At 47.5% G+C, this 24,901-nt stretch overlaps 1 pseudogene; it reads right to left on the reverse strand.

Moving 5' to 3' along the window:
• Nucleotides 1–16,980: 16,980 nt before the first annotated feature.
• Nucleotides 16,981–24,500, reverse strand: LOC115900035 (annotated as a pseudogene).
• Nucleotides 24,501–24,901: the final 401 nt, after the last annotated feature.

Genomic DNA, 24,901 nt, shown 5'->3' on the forward strand with positions numbered 1-24,901 from the left:
AAGAGCTTGAGGTCACGTCCACCTCACCAGCATCCCAGAGACCCAGCACTGTCCCACTCTGTGTTTAAAATTCCAAAATACTTTCAAAACGCTATTGGCATTTGGTTTGCGCATAAAATGCTAAAAACCTTCAAGTGAAACATATCTCCAACAGTTTGCTTCAATCATAACATACAAGTTACACATCTGCCAAGTTGTAAAGCCTCACGCATTTATAACATTTTATGTATAGCCAAATGGTTCATTAATATAAATTATGAGAATCTCTAAGAAACAGGTTTTTTTCTGGCATTAGATGACCAAAGGAAAACTGGGTTCTGGCTGGCTTGTGGGCCTGTAGAGACAGACATATCTGCTGACACAACCAAGCTCCTTCCCACTGATGGGGCCTCATCCCAGGCCCCTCACCCGGACGCCCACATGCACCTGGAGAAGCAAGCTGACCTGCCCACATTTCTCAAATGCACAGCTGTTGCTCACACTGCAGATGGAGCTCAAGGCACGAGCAGGCCACCGCGCTAAAAATACCACACAGCGTCCACGACAGGTGACGGTGGTTTTCACTCCATCCCAAAGCCCCATGTGAGTTTACAGCCATGACTACTAAATGGATTTTTAGGACCTTAAGACATACTTTGCTTTTATGCAACAAAGTTAAAAGAGTATCCCTCAGATATAGGCTCTGAAACTGGAATAATTATTTGGGAACAGAGCCTCTGCCAGATCAGGATAAGCACTTGGGACAACACCCCGTGACCTCCGTCCACACAAACCCATCCAGACCAGAGGCCTCCTGCACTGCTCTGTAATTTCTGTAAACGAGGCATTAGTGCAATAAGGAACAGATGAGTGCCCTTAGAGGGCAGTTTCTGAGCCTCCCAGCTACACAGCCACGTTCAGGCTGAAGCCCTGCCACCTCCAGAAACACTGTCCCTCGCCGAGGTGTGCCTGGCTTCTCCCTTCTTCCAGAACTTAACAAAACCTGAAAGGACAGGTGTGTGTAGAGAAACACAAACTGGCCGGGCACGGTGGCTCAAGCCTGTAATCCCAGCACTTTGGGAGGCCGAGACGGGCAGATCACGAGGTCAGAAGATCGAGACCATCCTGGCTAACACAGTGAAACCCCGTCTCTACTAAAAGAAAATACAAAAAAACTAGCCGGGCGAAGTGGGGGGTGCCTGTAGTCCCAGCTACTCCAGAGGCTGAGGCAGGAGAATGGTGGAAACCCGGGAGGCGGAGCTCGCAGTGAGCTGAGATCCGGCCACTGCACTCCAGCCCGGGCGGCAGAGCAAGACTCTGTCTCAAAAAAAAAAAAAAAAAAAGAAAAAAGAAAAAAAAACACAAACTACTTGCCATTCCACTTCCCAGTTCAGGCTGTAGGAAGCTCATTTCAGCCCTCACTGTGTTCTGACTGTGGCTTAGTTCCCACAAGAAATAAAGTCAGAATTCTAGTCCCTGTCTCCCAGGCGGTGTGGCAGGCATACATACCTTCAGTTACTTGAGGAAAGGCATGGCAAGCTTCCTTCAGTAAAACTGCACAGTTCCCAGAGCCCTGATGCCATCCCCCTCACGCCACTGTGAACACCTGGACAGAATACATTTCAATGCATGCACCTTCGTGGGCTAGTTTTCTACTTCTCCACTAAATCGCCCCAAATTTAGCACCCTCAACACTGACTTTTCTCATATTTCTGGAAGCTGGAGTCCAAAACAAGTCCCACCAGCTAATGTCGAGGTGTCAGCAGGGCTGGCTCTGGGGAAGCGACCCTCTCCTTGCCTCCCCCAGCCTCTAGAGGTTTATCACATCCCCTGGTCCATAGGCGGCCACAGGACCCACAGCGGCCCTGACGGCGCCACAACAGGAAGATGCAGAGTGTCAGGAGCCCAGGTTCTTAGTGCTAGGACCAAGCCTCCCCACCCAACCCTCCCAGCTCCTCACGCACGCCTGTGCGAGCTAATATAGATTCCACTTTAACTAGTGTCACCTGTGTAAGGTGTAAGTACTCAGCTGTGAACTGGTTAACCTCACCCACACAGATCCCAGGAATAAACTCACAGGCCATGGACCACTCCACAAGCAATGGGTGACCACCTGCCCGGGGACCTCCATGGCCCAGCAGAGCCCTGTGGTACCTCCCTGTGGGCTCAGGGACCAGCGGCCGGGGTCTGCAGCGCCAGAGGGCCCTGGATAAAAAAGATAGCTCCCATGTCGGGAGGCACCCGCCCGGCGGTTGGGTTCCCGGTACTTTAAGTAGCCCAGGTGGACAAGCCACCCCGTGTGCAACTCCGTCACCAGAATAACGGCTGCACGTGGCGAGTGCACGGGTGGCCACCACTCAGCCCACCTGGCCGCGCTAAGCACATCACCACCGTGATGCCCAATCAGACTCAGCTGCTGGCACAGTCCAGGCATCAGCCCCCAAGAACATTCTGGATCACAATTCACAATAGTGATTGCGATCAGGGCCACACGTGGCTGAATGTATTCACAGGAGGACGCCACAGCTGATCTGGCTGGACTGAGAGCATTTCCCACTGTACCTTCTTACAACACCATTTTATTTGCACTTTATTAAACTTTTATGGCTTTTTTCTACCGATCTACTTTATGGGAGTGTTTCTTGTTCTTATGACTGCAGCGATACTTCAACTTACAGTTATCAATGTGTAAAGTTAGTTTGGAAGGTGCCTTATCATTAAACATTTCACAAGCAAGCAGTCAGAGGCACCTAACCCGGAGGCCTGTCTCTGAGCCAAACCTACATTGGACTCAAAGAAAACGGCACACGGAGAGGGGCTGGATCTCCAGCGCCCATTCCTAGGGGGCCTCCTGGGGAGCGGATATGGAGGGAGAAGCCCTGGGCTACGGCACCGTTGTACTAAAGAAAAGTCCATTTGGGTAAATGTAAGCACCGGACTGAAGAGATTAAGCAAACCATGAAAAGAAACCACTAACCACAGCTTCTCCAAAACAGAACTAAACTCCCTTTAGTTTGAATTGGAAAAGCAGAAGTGATGATCAGGATACAAAAAAAATGACAAAGTATGTGAACACAGGAGAATAAACAAGAGCCACTGTCTCTTCCTGTGTCAGTGGGAGCCTCGCATCTAAGCTGGATTTAGAAGGTTGCTACTTTGGAAGGAAAGTTATCCCCAACCCTAGTTTGTAAGCAAGTGGAGCAGAACGCTTCAATTATTTCAAGGTTTAGCGGTAAAGCTCTGCAACTCTCATAACCATTTTAATTGGTGTGAATTTTAAAGTGATTCAATCTGTTGGCTGGAGTATCTAACGGCTTAACCACGGGGTCACGTTGGAAAATTATTCCAATTGCTTTTGTTTTTCCTACTGAAGATGCATTTGAACGTTCTTGTAGTTTGCAGTTGGTTGGTTCTGATGTTTGCTCCTGAGGAGGCCCAAGTACCCAGAGGGGAAGAATCTGAAACCTCAAGCCATTCGAATGCTGTCTGGGGAGATGGAGACCCCAACCCGAGGGCCACTGACGGACTCAGCAGGGGCGCAGGGCCGCCCGACGCAAGGGCCACATATTTGCCGCTTACAAAACAACATAAACACACACCCCCCAGGTGTGCACACACGCTCTGTACACGCTCAGTCTGTCCATCCCAACACCAACTCACAACCTCGAGGTGTGCACACACGCTCTGTACGCGCTCACGTCTGTCCGTGCCAACACCAGCACACACCCCCAGGTGTGCACACACGCTCTGTACACGCTCAGTCTGTCCATGCCAACACCAACTCACAACCTCGAGGCGTGCACACACGCTCTGTACACATCTGTCCCCACCAACACCAGCACATACCCCAGGGGTGCACACACGCTCTGTACACGCTCACATCTGTCCATGCCAACAACAGCACACACCCCCAAGGTGTGCACACACGCTCTGTACACATCTGTCCCTGCCAATGCCAGCACACATTCTGTACGTGCTCACATCTGTCCCTGCCAATGCCAGCACACATCCCCAAGGTGTGCACACACGCTCTGTACACGCTCACATCCCTCCCTGCCAATATAAGCACACACCCCCAGGGGTGCACACACGCTCTGCACATACTCACACCTGTCCCTGCAGTCTGGGTCAAACAGTCACAGAGAGGCAGAGGAGGAGGAGGAAGGACGCGATGGGCACTGAGGTCCTGGGCCGGCTCCCCTCCCTACGTCGGGAGAGACCCCTCATGTGGTCCTGCCGTCACTCACCCTTCCACCTCCATCCTCCATCCTCCCACAGGGATCAGGAGGACGCCCACTGCACAGAGCTGTGATGAGCATGAACAGAAGATGGCAGGAGCTCACGCCAAGGTGCTGAGCACGGGGCCTACGGAGTGCTTCTTTCTGCTGTGGCTGACATCATCAAACAAGAGGCTGACACGGCTTCCGGAGAGAATGTCACTCGCTGAGAAACTGAAACGTGTGACCTAGGAGCCTGTGAAGGTCTAAGAACAAACCAACAAACCAAACAGCTTTGTTTTTCAAACACCATAGCCTGTTTTTTCTTTTTTTTTTTTTTTTTTTTTTGAGACGGAGTCTCGCTCTGTCGCCCAGGCTGGAGTGCAGTGGCCGGATCTCAGCTCACTGCAAGCTCCGCCTCCTGGGTTCACGCCATTCTCCTGCCTCAGCCTCCTGAGTAGCTGGGACTACAGGCGCCCGCCAGGTCGCCCGGCTAGATTTTTGTATTTTTAGTAGAGACGGGGTTTCACCATGTTAGCCAGGATGGTCTTGATCTCCTGACCTCGTGATCCGCCCGTCTCGGCCTCCCAAAGTGCTGGGATTACAGGCTTGAGCCACCGCGCCCGGCCTTTTCTTTTTTTTTTTTTAATGCTCTACCTTGGGTATCATTTAGTTTAATTTCAAGGTAAGTCCAATAAATACACAAAATCACAGGACTGAGCATGGAGCGTTGTTTCACTTCATGTCCTCCAGCCTTTAGGACACATTAAGGAAAGACATGATTCCAGGATTCCCATTAGAAAGGCTGCCCTGAGGCACCTGCTGGGACAGCCAAATTGCAGGTGTTGATGCTGCCCCTAAGCTGCTTGGATGAAGCAGAAGATTCCAGAGGTCTCTTCTCTTCTCTTCTGCCCCTCGCCCAGGAGAGAAGGTGGGGGGAGAAAGGTGAGAGAAGACAGGACTTAGAAGGGGGGAGGGAGGGATGGGGGAGGGAGGGAGGAGGGGCATGTTCCATCCACCAAGGCAGCTGCACTGCAGAGAGAATGGAGGGTGTGTTGCCTCTCAGGACAGCAAGTTCAAGCTGTTTATAATTGTTAGCATAAACAGTGACCAGCTGAGGACAGGGCTGCAACTGGAGTTGACAATGTTTTATTTTCATAGTTGATATTGGGGACCTGGACCTAAAGCTCTGTGTCTTGTCCTTTTGCCAGATGGGCCAACGCATCTCTATACTTGACTCTATTTGACTAAATACCCGATATTGACTAGGAATTATGATGTGTAGGACACCCCTTACCACAGTAACTTCAAACTCACGTTCTAAATGCAATTTCCTCAGGGACTGGCTTCTAACTCTGGGTGGGAATGTTAAGCTCCGTCCAGTTCAATTCAATAAGCATTTATCAAGAAACTCCTAGATCAAGAGCTGTGTTAGACACTGGGTATGGGGTGCTGGGGATACGAAGATGTGGAATTAGAACAAGAGAAGCTCAAATGCTCTCATTTAATTCCCTAATGCAATTACCTAGCTTCAGCCTGATGGCTGTAATGTCTAAATTCACTTTTTCTTTATTCCACTTCTACATAACAAAGCATAAATAATCACAGAGGAATGATTCTGTGTTGGACTATTCCGTGGACAGAGAAGAGCATTCTGACCGGCATGAGATACTGTCTCCATTCCCAGGGAGCCCTTGAGGTGGCTGCACGGAGCACACGCGTGAAGATTCAGGAGCAGGAGCGTCAGATGACGGGAGGGGCACGGAGGCAGCACCAGACAGATGCCTGCTGAGGGGCCGCTGCAGCCAGGCTGGCCGGGAAGGTCACGGGAGTGGGCGCAGGCGTCTCCCTCCAGCCGCACTTGGTTTTCATGAGGACGCGTGCAGGGTAGGGGATGACACCAAAATGCTGTGGCGCTGAGGGGAGGAGGGGAGGGACGCAGGGCTGAGGGCTGGCCCCCACCCCTTTCGTCCATGCCCCTATGAACGCTGCCAAAATCAGCCCCAATGGGGAGAAGTGAGGTTTGTGAAAGAGGTGGACAGACTTGGCTTCCATGGAATTCACAGATTCCAGTCATTAAAAATCCCTTCTGAGTTTTCATCTGGAAAACTTTGCAAATGTATTTGGGGACAAGAGGCAGAAGATGAAGCCAACACAGCTGGGCTCAAACCGCCGCCCTTCTCCTTCTCTCTGCATCCAGGACCTGCCCTGAGCCCCTGAGTGCGAGGACCCGGAGCTGCCCAGCTCAAGGGCGGGGCCCCTGACCAGAGGAGGGAGCCGCACAGCGGGGCCCCCAGCACGTGGATGGCAGGATCTGTGCTATCTCAGTCCCAGGGCCCCAAACAGAGAAGGCCTGGGGCTCCCAGCTGAAGCTTTGCTGTCTCCTCTGTCACCAAAGTCGAGAAGGACTAAGTGGGACCAACGCCGGACCTGCCAGCTCCTGGGTGGCTGCCGATGTGGCCCTCAGGCTGTGGGTGAGACCATCTAGGGGAGCCCAGACAGCGCGAGAATCAGCCACGAGTGCTCCAGGGGCCCCAAAACACAAGCGCAGCCTGAGGAAGGCAGAGCCCGCTCAGATCCCCATCCAGGCTTGTGTGCCACACTCGAGAGGCACACGGCACCAGAACATGGTGCTTTAAGTGGCTTTGTTGGGTGTAGGAACACAAAGTGGGGCCTCGAGTGGCTCAGAAGTCACTCCCACCAGCCCGCGGGACCGGGGCGGCCCCTCTGGACCTGGCTGGCGTCTCTCCAGGACGGGCTCCAAAGTCCCACGGATGAGGTGTGCGTGGGTCTTGCTCTGACCTGAGGAGGGCCCCTGACAAGTATCCTGAACATGCAGCCACACAGCTGGCTGACTCATCTGAAGGGACCAGCTGAGCCAGGAGCCAGGGAAGGCTGGAGAGAACTCGACTAACACACAAACCCTGCCCAGGCGCCTACCCAGGGCGCCCATGAGAAAACTAGGGAAGCTTTGAAGACGGAGGTGTGCATGGGGCTGGGAGAACCCAGGGAGGAGCCTCACTGGGGACCAGGAGGGATGGACGGCTGGGCCTCACAAGCAAAGGAGGGAGGCACTCAGTGCCATGAAGACCACACTGCACCCACAGATGCAGGCCTGGCTGGCAGCACGACCTTGGCTGCAGGGGCCCAGGAGCACGTGTGTTTGGCAGGAGCTGCCCTCCTGGAGCCCCACTACAGGTACCCTCATTTTAGAGGCAGGTACCTGATATCAACGATGACAATCAACCATGCCACCCTGAATTACAGCCGTGTCCTCAGCGGGTCACTGTTTATGCTGACAATTACAAAGGGTTTGAACTCGCTGTCCCAAGAGGCAACAAGCCCTTCATTATCACCGCAGCAAGCCTCTGTGCGGCCCTCCTCCCCCTGCCGCTTCTGGTCTGGGCAATGTGAAGTCCCATGACAGTGACTCAGAGCCGGCCCAGCAGCTTCAGTGCAGGAAAAATCACAAAAACTCAAACACATCCTAAACATGGGCAGTTGGTAGGAGCCGATTCCTCAATTAAACCTGTTCGGAGGCTTTCTGGGCTAGCACAGCTCTTGATAACCGGCTTCGCTTTCTGCTCCCTGTGAAGGGCAGCGAGGAGGCTGGGCTCTGCCATTCTGCAGGCTCCCCTACGCAGAGTCTGCCCGGTGGCCTCAGTGGCCTGTGCCAGACAGTGTGATCGTCGCCCGCAGTGAACACTCGGCACAGCAGAGTAGGCTTGGGGAAGAACAGAAAGTGACCTCTAAGCCTGCAGAAGACGCTAAGCCACACAGGGCCTCAAGCGCACTGCGTGTCAATCGCGGGGGAAGCAGGAACGAGCTCTTAATAGTTCCAGTAAACGCAAAGGCCGCCCTGGAAAACTGCCTGAACCTTTCTGACTACTCACAGGTGGGGAGCCACTGCCTGAGACACAAAGGTAAAGAATTAACCTGAAACTGCATATTATAAAACTTATTTTTAAATGACGACGCTTAATTTAAAAGACTCCCAAAGAATACTGCATTAGAAAGTGACAGAGTGAAACCGTGAGGCTGACCACAGGAGTCCCTGGAAATTTCACCAAATGTTGTGTCAAAACTGGGAAACAGAAGAACCGCACCTGATGAAACATTCGATTCATCACTTGAGTCCTCCCCACATATGAAGCTATGTTAAAAAGTGTTCCCAGAAGGTAAAGTGAGCAGGAGGCCTGTGAACACAGAAAGAAAGAGCCACTTCGTCTGCGGACCACGACAAAAGAAACGCTAACAGTGCCTACGACACACTGGAGTTCAGGGCTCTGGGCGCAGCTGTGACGGGGACACTCAGGGCCCCATTGTCCAGATGGGAAACCAGGGCGGAAACACCAGGGAGCCTGTCCTAGGGTGCAGAGCCAGTGAACGGTAGTTCATACTGCGCCAATCCCAGCTGCCAGGCTCTGGGGCTCCTGGGGACAGAATCCTGTTGACTTCACTCTGGGGTTCGAGAGGTGGCAGCATCCCCCAAAGGCACCTGGAGAAGTGGTGTTACCCTCTATCCCTCCATCCCCTGTCCCCGGTGTTACCCTCCATCCCCGTCCCCGGCGTTACCCTCCGTCCCCCTGTCCCTGGTGTTACCCTCCGTCCCCTGTCCCCAGGTTTCTCCATGTTGGTCAGGCTGGTCGTGAACTCCTGACCTCAGGTGATCTGCCCTCATCGGCCTCCCAAAGTGCTGAGATTACTGGCATGAGCCACCATGCCTGGCAGATATATATATATATATATATATATATATTTAGATAGAATCTCCCTCTGTCGCCCAGGCTGGAGTACAGTGGTACGATCTGGGCTCACTGCAACCTGCGCCTCCTGGGTTCAAGCAATTCTTCTGCCTCAGCCTCCCAAGTAGCTGGGATTACAGGCGCCCACCACCATGTCCTGCTAATCTTTTGTATTTTTAGTAGACACTGGGTTTCACCATCTTGGCCAAACTGGTCTTGAACTCCTGACCTTATGATCCACCCGCCTTGGCCTCCCAAAGTGCTGAGATTACAGGCGTGAGCCACCACGCCCGGCCAATATGTTTTTAAAAGTTAAAAGATGCCATTCTTTATGTTCCTGTGCACTTCATGGCTAAATGAGAACTAATCACTAACTACGGTTAGCCAAGTGATTAAAAGATAAAAAACGTAAGCTCTATGTTGTCTTTATGGTCCAAAAACTTAATGCCTAAGAAGGTGAAAGATCAGCAAATAAACATTAAAGCAAATTCACATTAAAGCAAATTCACTATACCTAAGACACCTCAAGAAGAGGCTTGGAAAGTTGCCAATAAGAACTTGGCGATGTGCCAACCTAATTTAAGGCTTTTCAACTTATCCTTTTTGGGTCACAGGATCACCAAAAATATAAACAAATATAATAATAGGAGATTAAGTAAAAAGGAAATTATAAGTTCACGTGTCAGACTCTCCTTTTTACATCTCTTCATCTCCCCCAGAAAATTTTGCTTTCTTTGTTGTTTTCCCAAAAGGAGGTGTGTGTTACTTCCAACATTATATTGTAGTAACTTTACCATATTTTAGTTTTTAAAATTCATTTTCTTGATTTTTCAGATTCCATTTCCATTTCAGTTTGTACCTGAAGGAGAGAAGCATGGATTGAATTTGCCTGGGTTTTCTGAATTTCATAATATAAATTCAAAGCTCTCAAGTGGTAGGAATGCAGGCTTTGATTAGTGAATTTCAAGCACCCATTTCTCAGGGTGAAGGACAAGGTTAATTCTACTCTAAATAATCCTACCATTCAGAAAACCTGGTGTTTCTACAGGGAAAAAACAGGTTGTGACTACAAACCTGAAAGTAAAGGCAAACAACGCCAGACAGAGGCAGGAAAATGGGGGAGGACCCTTGGTAAATGTCACATGCCTCCTGGGGCCCCCATGGGCTTTGACTCCAGGGGAGATGAAGGGTATTTGTTAAAGAAAGAAGTCACTGGGACAGACAAAAGCTTATGGCACAGGAAGTTAGTTTGACTAAGGACACCGAAATGTAGGGAATTTGAATGTAGGAATTCCTAGGTGTGAGGTTGAAGTGAAACTTGATTGAAAAGAAGCTGCTGATGGTGAGTCTCTCCTTAAGTATTCCTGGCTTCTGGATAGTTGGTATAAACTCTGTGGTCCTCGAATACAATGCCCTTGAAAATTTTATAAGGTTAAGCACCTGGAAAATTACTTCAATGTAATGAATGGTAGCACTACCTCCGATGATGCTAACAAGCAAGCTATTAAGAAACAGAAAAGCTCACCGATCAAATTGAGATGCTAGAAGCGTATTAAATCAATTAAATACATGGCACAAAACACAGTCAAAAAAGATGGGATACGTTAATCTATTTAGGGTAAGGTGCATGTAGAGTAGAAAGGGTAGCAGTGTTTATATGTCCTCTGATACACTGGTGTAGTCACAAGAACTAAGGACAAGAACCAAGGGTGAGAATTTGAGATTCATTTAGGGCCAGGGGTCTGCAGAACAGATGTACCTGGAACACGGGTGTGAATGTGCTCTTATCAGAGAGACAAAGGGGTAGGTATTCCTGGCCCTGAAATAGTTCTCCTTGGCTCATTAAGCAGTTTTTTGGGTTTTTTGTTGTTGTTTTTGAGATGGAGTCACACTCTGTCACCCAGGCTGGAATGCAGTGGCGCGATCTTGGTCCACTGCAACCTCCTCCTTCTGGGTTCAAGCCATTCTTCTGCTTCAGCCTCCCGAGTAGCTGGGACTACAGGTGCACGCCACCACACCTGGCTAATTTTTTGTGTTTTTAGTAGAGACGGGGTTTCACCATATTGGCCAGGCTGGTCGTGAACTCCTGACCTTGTGATCTGTCTGCTTCAGCCTCCCAAACTGCTAGCATTACAGGCTTGAGCCACCAGGCCCGGCCTCACTGAGCAGCTTTGAAATTTATTTGCATTTTTTTGGGCAGCATACATGTAAGGCTGGAGTGAGTGTCTTCAATGGTGGCCAGTTCAAGAGTTATCCTGTTGCATGCCCTCTGGTAACCATAGGATATTTTGCATTAGGCTAAATAACAGTATTAGGTTCCTCTCACTTCTTCCACCCTTTTTGTGTTCTGTGTACATGTGCTCTGCTTAGCTAAATCTAGTCTGTCTTACCATTTATCAATTTATGTATAATTAGTATGTCTTATGAGTTATACAAATTTCATTTGTTTTTTCTTCCACAGTCAAGGTGAACATTTTCAGGCAATACAGCCAACGTGCATCACACCAGATTAGCCATACATCTATGTCCTTTCTGTAAATCGAATCTCCTAATTCTTAGCCTCTCCTACATCCCACATCTCATTTTGGTTTTTTTTGTTTTGTTTTGTTTGTTTTTTTAAGACAGAGTCTCACTCTGTCACTCAGGCTGCAGTGCAGTGGCGCAATCTCAGCTCACTGCAACCTCCGCCTCCCGGGTTCAAGCGATTCTCCTGCCTCAGCCTCCTGAGAGGCTGCGGCTACAGGCGCCCGCCACCACACCAGGCTAATTTTTGTGTTTTTAGTAGAGATGGGGTTTCACCATATTGGCCATGCTGTTCTTGAACTCCCAACCTCATGATCTGCCCGCCTTGGCCCCACAAAGTGCTGTGATTACAGATGTGAGCCACTGAGCCCGTCCCCAAATCTCATTTCTTAAGTCTCGTCCTTCCTCAGCCTTTCAGTAATCCTACAGTCATACTTTTGTTTTAAGACAACATTTTGCTGTGTTGCTCGGGCTGGAGTGTAGTGGCACAATCATTGCTCACTGCTACTTTGACCTTCTGGGTCCAACAGATCCTCCCACCTCAACCTCCCTAGTTGCTGGGATCACAGGCTAATTTTTTTTTTTTTTTTTTCTATTTTTTGTAGAGACAGGCTATCACTATGTTGCCTAGGTTGGTCTCGAACTCCTGGGCTCAAGGGATCCTCCCACGTTGGCCTGCAAAAGTGCTGGGATTGCAGGTGTGAGCCCCTGCACCAGGTCAGCAATCATACTTAGCCCTCAAGCTATGTAAGCCTCTGTAGGTTCCTTCAGTGCCATCCACACAACTGTCACACACGGATCCTGCTCGGTTGCTTGCTGGTCAATTCCTATCTCATTAGGTCAATAAAAATGACTCCTTTTTACTCAGAGTTGCTGCCCCTCTATCGGGGGAAAAAGACCACGTTTTAAGTATCTGCCATGTCAGTTTTGTTTGTTTGTTTGTTTGTTTGTTTGTTTGTTTGTTTGTTTTTGAGTTGGAGTCTCCCTCTGTTACCCAGCTCACTGCAACCTCTGCCTCCCGGGTTCAAGCAGTTATCTTGCCTCAGCCTCCTGAGTGGCTGGGATTACAGGCATGTGCCCACCATGCCCGGCAAAGTTCTGTATTTTTAGTAGAAATGGGGTTTCACCAAGCTGGTCAGGCTGGTCTCAGACTCCTGACCTCGTGATCCACCTGCCTCGGCCTCCCAAAGTGCTGGGATTAGAGGCAGGAGCCACCACTCCTGGCCACATCAGTCTTTGCCAGGATAAGAGAAATGATCATTATTTTTTTTTTTTTTTTTTTTTTTTTTTTGAGATGGAGTCTTGCTCTGTCACCCAGGCTGGAGTACAGTGGCCAGATCTCAGCTCACTGCAAGCTCCGCCTCCCGGGTTTATGCCATTCTCCTGCCTCAGCCTCCCGAGTAGCTGGGACTACAGGTGCCCGCCACCTCGCCCGGCTAGTTTTTTTGTATTTTTTAGTAGAGACGGGGTTTCACCGTGGTACCCAGGATGGTCTTGATCTCCTGACCTCGTGATCCGCCCGATTCGGCCTCCCAAAGTGCTGGGATTACAGGCTTGAGCCACCGCACCCAGCCTGATCATTATTCTTAACTTAGCAATGTCTTTTTATTATGCCTTTTTTAAAAAAACATGTTTTTCCTTTTTTTTTTCTTACAGCTCTATAGGTCAGAATAATCTGCCTCTTTATTTTTTTTTTGAGACGGAGTCTTGCTTTGTCGCCCAGGATGGAGTGCAGTGGCACAATCTCGGCTCACTGCAACCTCTGCCTCCCGGGTTCAAGCGATTCTTCTTCCTCAACTTTCCGAGCAGCTGGAATTATACATGCCTGCAACCACTCCCAGCTAATTTTTGTATTTTTAGTAGAGATGGGGTTTCGCCATGTTGGCCAGGCTGCTCCCCAACTCCTGACATCAGGTGATCCGCCTGCCTCAGCCTCCTAAAGTGCTGGGATTACAGGCATGAGCCACCACAGCAGGCCTACTCTGCCTCTTATGTCACTCACATCTTCCAAAAGAATAGTGAAAAACAGGCCGGGTGCGTTGGCTCACACCTGTAATCCCAGCCCTTTGGGAGGCCAAGGTGGGTGGATCACCTGAGGTCAAGTGTTTGAGACCGGCCTGGCCAACATGGAGAAACCCTATCTCTAATAAAAATACAATCATTAGCTGGGTGTGGTGGCACAGGACTGTAATCCCAGCTATTTGAGAGGCTGAGGCAGGAGGAGAATCGCTTGAACCTGAGAATCAAGAGGTTGCAGTAAGCCGAGATGGCGCCACTGCACTCCAGCCTGGGCAACAGAGTGAGACTCTGTTTCAAAACATAATAAATAAATAAATAAATAAATAAATAAATAAATAAATAAATAAAAACATTAGCTGGGTGTGGTGGCACGTGCCTGTAATCCCAACTACTCTGGAGGCTGAGGCAGGAGAATCACTTAAACCTGGGAGGCAGAGGTTGCAGTAAGCCAAGATCCTACCACTGCACTTCAGCTTGGGCGACAGAGCAAGACTCTGTCTCTAAAAAAAAGACAAAAAGAATAGTGAAAAATAAAGTGAGTTCCAATTTGGAGGTAAATACCTTTAAGAGTACTTCAGATTTACACAGCACACAATTACACAGAAAATATTTATAAACTGCACTTCACAACATAAATAAATAAATAATAAACTGTACTTCACTTGAACTGTAAGCTATACTCTGAGGTTACCATTTGTGTGTTAAGACTCTAAAGCTCTGTAAGTATGTTTTTTTTTTTTTAATAGACTAGTCAGGCTGGGTACGGTGGTTCACACCTGTAATCCCAGCGCTTTGGGAGGCTGAGGTGGGTGGATGACCTGAGGTCAGGAGTTCAAGACCAGCCAGGCCAATATGGTGAAACCTTGTGTCTACTAAAATTACAAAAATTAGCCGGGCGTGGTGGTGGGCACCTATAATCCCAGCTACTCGGGAGGCTCAGGCAGGAGAATTGGCTTGAACGGTGATGCGAAGGTTACAGTGAGATGAGATCGCACAGTATACTCCAGCCATCTGGGTGACACAGGAAAACATCGTCTCAAAAAAAAAAAAAAGAAGAAGGCTAGGCACAGTGGCTCACGCCTATAATCCTAGCAATTTGGGAGGCCAAGGCAGGCAGATCACCTGAGGTCAGGAGTTTGAGACCAGCTTGACCAACATGGAGAAACTTTGTGTCTACTAAAAACACAATATTATCCAGAGAAACTCCGTGTCTACTAAAAATACAGTGTTATCCGGGCATGGTGGCGCATGCCTATAATCCCAGCTTTCCAGAGGCTGAGTCAGGAAAATCGCTTGAACCGGGGAGGCAGAGGTTGGAGTGAGCCAAGACTGCGCCATTACACTGGGCAACAAAGTGTGAAACTCCATCTCAAAAAAAACCCCAGAAAATATAATAGTGTTATAATTTACAAAACCACCCATTAACATCTACACAGTATGTGCTAAAATATCTTTGACTGAGGCCGGGCGCGGTGGCTCAAGCCTGTAATCCCAGCACTTTGGGAGGCCGAGATGGGCGGATCACAAGGTCAGGAGATTGAGACCATACTGGCTAACACCGTGAAACCCCGTCTCTACTAAAAATACAAAAAACTAGCCAGGCGAGGTGGCGGACGCCTGTAGTCCCAGCTACTCGGGAGGCTGAGGCAGGAGAATGGCGTAAACCCGGGAGGCAGAGCTTGCAGTGAGCGGAGATCTGGCCACTGCACTCCAGCCTGGGCGACAGAGCGAGACTCCGTCTCAAAAAAATTAAATTAAATTAAATTAAATTAAATTAAAAAAAAAAAAGATTATCCTTTCAGCAGGTGGAGGGTGGTATCTGCCACATCAGATTTCTCATCAGGATAATAGAAATATAAACTACTCCCATGTTTTGTAGCTGAACTTAATCTGAAGCAAAGAGAAGCCAGATATTTTTTTCCAAAATTTCTAGGCTCTGAATTACCATTTAGTATTTCCTCAAATTTATTGGAGCTTCATTATCTGTCCTTTGTAAGAATCAATAATTTTATTAAAATGTTAGTGACACACCATCTTAAAAAACAAAAAAGGTGGAGCGCAGTGGCTCACACCTGTAATCCCAGCACTTTGGGAGGCCATGGCAGGCAGATCACTCGAAGTCAGGAATCTCAATCTGTTGCGATTGAGATTCTCAGCTCACTGCAATCTCCTGCAACAAATTGTTGTATTTTTGGTAGAGCGGTGCTTCGCCATGTTGGCCAGGCTGGTCTCGAACTCCTGACCTCGTGTGATCCACCCAGCTCAGCCTCCCAAAGTGCTGGGATTATAGGCATGAGCCACCTTGCCCAGCCACTTACTCAATTCTATCCATTTTTTGAGGCAGGGGACTCACTGCTGCCCAGGCTGGAGTGAGCCCTCCAGTACTCAAGCGATATTCCTGCCTCCCAAGTAGCTGGGACTACCATGGGCCTCCATGTTCAGCTTTTTCTGTTTACTTCTAAGATAGCCGTCTTCTCAGCTAATTTTCTCCCTTACCCCAACCAAAAACTTAACAAAGATTTTTGTTTAAGCTGTATTTTTACTGATTGAAACACTAGGAGAATTCAGGCCAAAGTCAACTAAAGGAAAAATGGTTGTTTTATTCATTAGTACTTAAACCAGCCAAAGTAGTACTGATGTCATAATGCAGCAAACACAAGACCTCTTTCCACAAATATTAGCATAATCAACAAAATAGGGGCTATAGTAACACAGAGCCAAAAAGGGCTGAGGAAATCAATGAAGTATGTTACAGCTTAACCCTTCACCCTTCGCCTCAATAAGGTTTTTATTTTATTTTATTTTATTTTATTTTGACATGGAGTCTGGCTCTGCCATCCAGGCTGGATTGCTGTGGCACCATCTGGGCTCAGCCTCCTGAGTAGCTGGGATTACATGGTCCTGCCACCACGCCCAGCTAATCTTTGTATTTTAGTAGAGACAGGGTTTCACCATGTTGGCCAGACTGGTCTCGAACTCCTAACCTGAGGTGATCTGCCTCCCTTGGCCTCCCAAAGAGCTGGTATTACAGGCATGAGCCACCGCGCCTGGCCTCAGTAGAGTTTTTTAAAAAATAAGCAAAGCCTCCCAATTCCAAACAATAGGAATATATTTTCATCACACCAATTTGTACTTTTATTTCTTATTCTTTTTTCTTTACCTTATCTTGAGGTTAGATTCTAAACCCTAAAGGTACCCAAACTAGTATTAGATCTAGTTATCTAGAGCCAGAGACAGCTAGTATCAAGTTGTCTTTAGCAGCCAAGGTTATTAAAATGTCTTTTCTCAGGGAAGATCCAATAGGAAAAAAAAAAAGAAACCTCTCTGATTAGGCTCCAACCATACTCCACCCTCCATCAAATTGACTGGATAGGCATAATGGAACCCAGAACATGTGGTTTCCAAACAAGAAAACTTCTATCAGGGAGGGGAGGAGGGGAGAGGAAGGTTCAGCCAGTGCCCAGATTGAAATTGAGTAATATCAATTTCACTCATCTTCACACATCTTCAGGTTGCATGTTCGTGGAGTAGTTTAGGGATAAATCCACGGTTTGTGGAGTACCACAATACCTCGTCGTCTACTGTATTACATTAAGGCCTTCCCCAGCAGCTTCCAAGGCAGCCTCCAAGTCACTGGCAGGAGAATTTGGCTGGAACTGCAAGCAGAACTGCAGAGATTCCTCTCCACAGTTATACATAGGAAGGGACTGTTCCAGGCCTGATTTTTCCAGGACTGGGTGCACCAGGTCTGAGCGTTCCAGGAGTGGTTGCTCCAGGACTGGATGTTCTGGGTCTGGTTGCTCCAGGATGAATTGTTCCAGGTCTGGTTGCTCCACGTCAGAAGGTTCCCAGTCGGGTTCACCAGGCATCCCTGGTGCAGGAAGAGTAGAGGCTGGGGTAGGCAGGTGCTGAGGCCTTCTGAAAGAGAAGGAGGGATTGACAGAAAGGGTACAAGGACAACCAAAACTGTCTGTGACTGCAGTTGTGTGTTTCAGGGATGGACAACATTGAAAGATCACTGAAAGGAAAGAACAGAATAAAGTTTCCTGTTACCTGAGTCACACCATTGCTATTCTTTGGCCAGTTGTTTTTCTGCCACCTCTTAGATTTCATTCTCTAGTTCTGGAACCAGGCCTTCACCTGCAGGAAAAAGTGACAGAAATTATAAAATATTAGTAATACAGATGTTCCTTGAATCAAAGAATATTACTAACTTTTATTCCTGGCAAGGAGCCATGTCTCACACCTGTAATGCCAACACTTGGGGAAGCCAAGGTGGGCGAGTTGCTTAAGCCCAGGAGTTCGGGCCAGCCTCACCAAAATGGTGAAACCCGGTCTCTACAAAAATTTTAAAAATTAGTCCGACATACTTGGTGGCTCACGCCTGTAATCCCAGCACTTTGGGAGGCCTACGTGGGTGGATCACGAGGTCAGGAGATCGAGATCATCCTGGCTAACACAGTGAAACTCTGTCTCTACTAACTATACAAAAAAAAAAAAAAAAAAAAATTAGCCGGGCATGGTGGCGGGCGCCTGTAGTCCCAGCTACTCAGCAGGCTGAGGCAAGATAATGGCCTGAACCCGGGAGGCGGAGCTTGCAGTAAGCCGAGATCGCACCGCTGCACTCCAGTCTGGGCGACAAAGCCAGACTCTGTCTCAAAAAACAAAAAAAAATTAGCCCGGAATAATGGTGTGTGCCTGTGGTCCCAGTTACTTAGGCACAGAGATGGAAGGATCACTTGCACCTGGGAGGTGGAGGGTGCAGTGAGCCAAGATTGCACAGCTGCATTCCAGCCTGGGCAACAGAGAAAGACTGTCTTAAAAAAAAAGAAGAAAAAAGAGAAATAACCATTTTCGATTAAAAAAAAAAAAAAAAGGTTAAAAACAAAAGAAACTGGAGGCTGCTGGCAGAAAGAAAAAAAGGAAAAAGAAGAGACAGTTTTTATTTTAATGAGAACCAGTGTAAGTTAGGAATTCTCCTAACCTGAAAAGTGGAGTTACGTCTTTTTTTTTTTTTTTTTTTTTTTTTTGAGACGGAGTCTTGCCCTTTTGCCCAGGCTAGAGTGGAGTGGCAAGATCTCGGCTCACTGCAACCTCTGCCTCCTGGGTTCAAACAATTCTCCTGCCTCAGCCTCCTGAGTAGTTGAGATTACAGGCAGCCACCACCACACCCAGCAATTTTTTGTATTTTTAGTAGAGACGGGGGTTTCATCATGTTGGCCAGGCTGGTTTTGAACTCCTGACCTCAGGTGATCTGCCTGCCTTGGCCTCCCTAAGTGCTGGGATTACAGGTGTGAACCACCATGCGCAGTCCATAATTCTTTTTGATTAAGGGAATGTTGGAAAGATTTTCACAATATTGGTCTGTGCAAGAAAAGAAACTGGTTAAGTTATATCACATTCACATAATAGATATTTAATGAAAGAAAGAGGTGAAGAACCTTCCGATGTGGAGCAACCAGACCTGGAACAATTCATCCTGGAGCAACCAGACCCAGAACATCCAGTCCTGGAGCAACCACTCCTGGAACGCTCAGACCTGGTGCACCCAGTCCTGGAAAAATCAGGCCTGGAACAGTCCCTTCCTATGTATAACTGTGGAGAGGAATCTCTGCAGTTCTGCTTGCAGTTCCAGCCAAATTCTCCTGCCAGTGACTTGGAGGCTGCCTTGGAAGCTGCTGGGGAAGGCCTTAATGTAATACAGTAGACGACGAGGTATTGTGGTACTCCACAAACCGTGGATTTATCCCTAAACTACTCCACGAACATGCAACCTGAAGATGTGTGAAGATGAGTGAAATTGATATTACTCAATTTCTTTTTTTTTTTTTTTTTTTTTTTTTTGGTCACACTGCTCTACATCTTCCTATTTTTCTTTCATCCTTTCTTTCCCGGTTTTTCCTTTCTCCTCTTGGCCTCTTAAGATCAGCTCACTCTAGAACCAGTTCATTCCAACAATCCCCTTCAAATTGCGAGTTGCCCTTTCCCAATCTGATATTACTCAATTTCAATCTGGGCACTGGCTGAACCTTCCTCTCCCCTCCTCCCCTCCCTGATAGAAGTTTTCTTGTTTGGAAACCACATGTTCTGGGTTCCATTATGCCTATCCAGTCAATTTGATGGAGGGTGGAGTATGGTTGGAGCCTAATCAGAGAGGTTTCTTTTTTTTTTTCCTATTGGATCTTCCCTGAGAAAAGACATTTTAATAACCTTGGCTGCTAAGGACAACTTGATAGAAGCTGTCTCTGGCTATAGATAACTGGATCTAATACTAGTTTGGATATCTTTAGGGCTTAGAATCTAACCTCAAGAATAAGAAATAAAAGTACAAATTGGTGTGATGAAGATATATTCCTATTGTTTGGGATTGGGAGGCGTTGCTCATTTTTTAAAAAACTGTTGAGGTCAGGCATGGTGGCTCATGCCTGTAACAAAGCACTTTGGGAGGCCAAGGGAGGCGGATCACCTCAGGTTAGGAGTTCGAGACCAGTCTGGCCAACATGGTGAAACCCTGTCTCTACTAAAATACAAAAATCAACTGGGCGTGGTGGCAGGACCATGTAATCCCAGCTACTTGGGAGGCTGAGGCAGTGAGCCCAGATGGTGCCACAGCAATCCAGCCCGGATGACAGAGCCAGACTCCATCTCAAAATAAAATAAAATAAAATAAAAACTCTATTAAGGTGAAAGGCGAAGGGTTAAGCTGTAACATACATCATCTTCATACTTTAAATTATTTGCAAGAGAGGGTGTGCTAACACATACCACACATATCTGTGTGCATCCACAGAGATCTTAGCCATGCAAATTAGTCTAATTTTTGTTCACCTTATTGCAATGACAAAACAAGCCTACCTGTTTGTAGCTAAGGTTCAGGATGTTGGAAAGTTCTTGCATCTGCTGGAGGCTGAGGTATTTCTGTCTCTGAAATCTATCATTGAGTACACACAGCTGGGCAGAAGAGAACACAGTTCTGGCCTTCTGTTTCTCGACCAGGACCTTGTCTTCCTTTTTTGTGGCACTATTCTCTGCAGAAGTGGATTGTTTGCCTTTGGGACTGGTGGAAGAATCAGGGCTGTCCTGAATAAGCAGATCCGTGGAGGAAGGAAGAGGAGAGACTGTTGGGAACAAATAAAAGGATGCTCTCCTCTAAAACTTTCTTCAAATATTAAAATATCCTGTTAAAAAAATTGTTTTCAAAGTACTTTGATAATTCCCACAACCCGAGATCTAGGTAATAAGCACCTTCTTATTTAATTATTTATTTATTTAGAGACAAAGTCTGGCTCTGACGCCCAGGCTGGAGTGCAGTGGGGGTGATCTTGGCTCACTGCAACCTCCCCTTCCCAGGTTCAAGAGATTCTCGCCAGGCATGGTGGCTCACACCTGTCATTCCAGCACTTTGGGAGGCCAAGGCAGGTGGATCACCTGAGGTCAGGAGTCCAAGAGCAGCCTGACCAACATGGAGAAACCCCGTATCTACTAAAAATACAAATTAGCCGGGTGTGGTGACACATGCCTGTAATCCCAGCTACTCTGGAGGCTGAGGCAGGAGAATCGCTTGAACCTGGGAGGTGGAGGCTGCGGTGAGCCGAGATCGTGCCATTGCACTCCAGCCTGGGTAACAACAGCAAAACTCTGTCTCAAAAAAAAAAAAAAACAGAGAGAGAGATTCTCGTAGCAGAGACAGGGTTTCACCATGTTGGGCAGGCTGGTCCTCAACTCCTGACCTCAAGTGATCCAGTCGCCTTGGCATCCCATAGTGCAGGGATTACAGGCATAATACACTGCACCTGGCCATAGCACCTTTTTTTTTTTTTTTTTTTTTGAGACAAAGTCTCACTCTGTTGCCCAAGCTGGAGTGTAGTGGCACAATCTCAGCTGGCTGTAACCTCCACTTCCCGGGTTCAAGCGATTCTCCTGCCTCGGCCTCCCGAGTAGCTGGGACTACAGGCTTGCACCACTGTATCTGGCTAATTTGTTTGTATTTTTAGTAGAGACATGGTTTCACTATGTTGGTCTGGCTGGTCTTGAACTCCTGACCTCGTGATCTGCCCACCTAGGCCTCCCAAAGTGCTGGGATTACAGGCGTGAGCCACCGCACCCAGCCCATGGTAAGCATCTTTTTTTTTTTTTTTTGAGATGGAATCTCACTCTGTCGCTCAGACTGGAATACAGTGGTGCAATCTCAGCTCCCTGAACCTCTGCCTCTGGGATTCAAGCAATTTTCTTGCCTCAGCCTCCTGAGTAGCTGGGACTATTCGTGCACACTGCCACGCCTGGCTAATTTTTTGTATTTTAGTTGAGATGGGGTGGGCGGGGGGGTTTCACCGTGTTGCCCAGGCTGGTCTTGAACTCCTGAACTCAGGTAATCTGCTCACCTCAGCCTCCCAAAGTGCTAGGATTGCAAGTGTGAGCCACCATGCCCTGCCGATAAGCACCTTCTTAACCAACCCTGGACACTTCAGCAAACTTTCTACCATATTGATCCAAGAAGTCTTATTGGTATTTTGCACATAGTGGACCGAGTTGGGAGAGATCTGTAACGGCATGGTCAATATCATTGCTAAGCAGGGATACCACTTTTTGCTTAAACTGATGCTCAAAAGCCCACACACTGGCTGTTAATCAGTCAGAATAGAGATCCACCAATTCCCCCCTATTGCATCTCACCTTAAATCACTTTCTGTTTATGATCTTCATTGCCACCTACGTGATTTTTTAAATGACATGAATCTGGGGATCCTATATAACCAGCATCTCAGCTGGGCGTGGTGGCTCACACCTGTAATCCCAGCACTTTGGAAGGTGGAGGCGGGCAGATCACTTGAGGTCAGGAGTTCAAGACCAGCGTGGCCAACATGGTGAACTCCCAGCTCTACTACAAATTACAAAAATTAACCAGGAGTGGTGGCACGAGCCTGTAATCCCAGCTACTAGGAAGGCTGAGGCAGGAGAATCACTTGAACCGTGGAGGCGGGGATTGCAGTGAGCCAATGTTGCACCACTGCACTCCAGCCTGGGCAACAGAATGAGACTGTTGTCTCAAAAAATAAAAACTAAAGCCAGCAACTCACTGCCCAGCTCTCAATGCTAGAACCAGCAGGATATGTGAATTTTGAAAGGCTTCTCTTTCAATCCAGGATTTTCCTTTACTAGCTCTCTGACCTCATCTCCAAAATTATTCCTTCATTTATTAAAATGAGGTAACCAGTTAAAATGGTCTAGCACAGGGCCTGGCATATACTGATTTTGTAACTGGAAATTAATTTTCTATACTACCTAGTTTCAGTTGTCACCTAAATATTTATTTGGTCTGCGGTGACCCCAGTGTTCAACTCTCAATTCTACCCTGCAGTCACAGAACAAATGAACAAGCTCTAAAACAGCAAAAATTCACAGTCTCCTGCTTCTTGCAAGTAGACCTGAAAAGCAAAGGAAGTCTTCAACTATTGATTAGAATTGGGGGAAATATTAAATAGTAGCTAGCTATCCAAACTGACACTTGAAGTGTGCTAAAGAAAATATGCTCATTCCCAAACCCAGCACTGTATTTTTAACATTTGAAATTATAAAGGCAAGAACATTAACACGAAGTTTAGAAAAACTGAGTGAATAGCCTGGTCCAGTGGCTCAATAGCTCTAATCCCAGCTGGAGGAGTGCTTGAGGTCAGGAGTTCGAGGCCAGCTTGGGCTACCAAGTGAGACCCCATCTCTACAAAAAGAATTTTTAAATTAGCTGGGCACAGTGAAGCACGCCTCTCTTCCTAGTACTTGGTAGGCTGAGGCAAGAGGATCACTGACTCCAGGGTTGAGGCTGCAGTGATCCATGATCACACCATTGCACTCCAGCCTGGGTGGCAGAGCAAGTCCCTGATTCTAAAAAAGAGAAAAGCAGGGTGACATTCAAATCTAAGGCTCAAATATAGCAATCATGTTTACTTATTCCTTCTCCACAACCTACTCTTTGCAACAGTAGTCATAATGTAACTGCACTTTTTAAGCTATTTTACAGTGTCAGGGTTACCAATGGCCTTCTTGGTAAAGTTGGTTCATTCTTAAGTTTTTGAAAACTACCGAAAAATTGATTTTCAAAAAAGTGGTAGCGGCTTAATGAGTATCCCAAGTATCCCCCACCCCTTGCAGCTACCAGTCAGAAGCCTGAGTACTAGCACAGGTTTTGGAGGCAAACTGGACTTCTAGCTATGTTCCGTTTGACTGTCAGTAGATTAAACTTTCTGGAATTATCTTTACTGTAAAGTTGGGTCAACACTTCCCAGGTCTTAGGAGAAGTAAACATGGGAGGTGCTCCCAAACTCAGAGCTGCCCAGTAACATCCACAAGTACCCAGAGAATGGAGAAGAGCCAGCCGTTAGTGACATAGAAAGAATTACACAAATTATATATTAATTACAGAAATCTCGTCGTGATCTGCCATACCATTTTTGGCAAAACAAAAACATCATGCTCGTCCCTGAGCTATGATGTTAGGTCTTCTGGTTAATTAGCGGTAACATCTTCTATAGCTGTGTGTCCAGTGCTATGTGAAGGTGTACACATCACCTTCATTTAACTTTGTTTCCACCATGCCTAAGCCCATAGGTTCTCAAATTTACTACACACTGTTCAACTGCCAAATTCTGTGTCCTTCAACTCAGTGCACACTCCTGAGACCTGAGACACAGTTAAAAGGGCAGGTGCCACTAAGTTACAATTGAAATGGGTTTTTTTTCCAGAGGATTAGTTGATATGAACACTTGCTTATAGTAACAGGGTATTGTTCAAGAGGGAAATGATCTCTTAACCCTCTCTACTTCCCTTTTCTCTTAAGGAACTTGGCCTTTCAAGGATAAATTTCTTTCTTACCAGTCTCTGTGTGAGGCATCTCAGCAGAAGACATTTGCAAGGATGGATGCTTTTCTTCAGACCCACAAACCACAGGTGTAGGTGACCAGTCTTTACAGTCGGATGCTTCGGAGCAAGGCAGGTTTTATGGACAAGCTGGATTCACACTCATGTCATTATTGGAGAAGAGTAGGAAAAATTTAAGAGGTGGACTGGAAAAAAGGCTAAGATGGCTTTAAGACATTTTTCTGGAAGATCTTAGAGAAATATGACCTCCAGGAGTGAAAGTATCAAGAAGTTGGGAGGAAGTGAGTCGCCTTCACAGCAACAGGAGGCAACCAGCTCAGTCCAGCAAAATGTTAAAAGCCTGGAGTCTCTAGATTTATAAAGAAAGCTCTATCACCCTTAGACCCACCCTTAGCCTCCTGGGGGCACACCCCCCACCCTTGTGAATTCTCAGTTAATCCCGTCTACCAGTCTCACCAAGGCCATTGTAATGCAAAAGTAGCTGTGGAGTAACCCAGACTAGGTCGGGCACTAGAAAACTCGACAACAGAACCTGAAGACAAACCC

Source organism: Rhinopithecus roxellana, chromosome 10 (assembly GCF_007565055.1).
Source record: "Rhinopithecus roxellana isolate Shanxi Qingling chromosome 10, ASM756505v1, whole genome shotgun sequence".
Lineage (NCBI taxonomy): Eukaryota > Metazoa > Chordata > Mammalia > Primates > Cercopithecidae > Rhinopithecus > Rhinopithecus roxellana.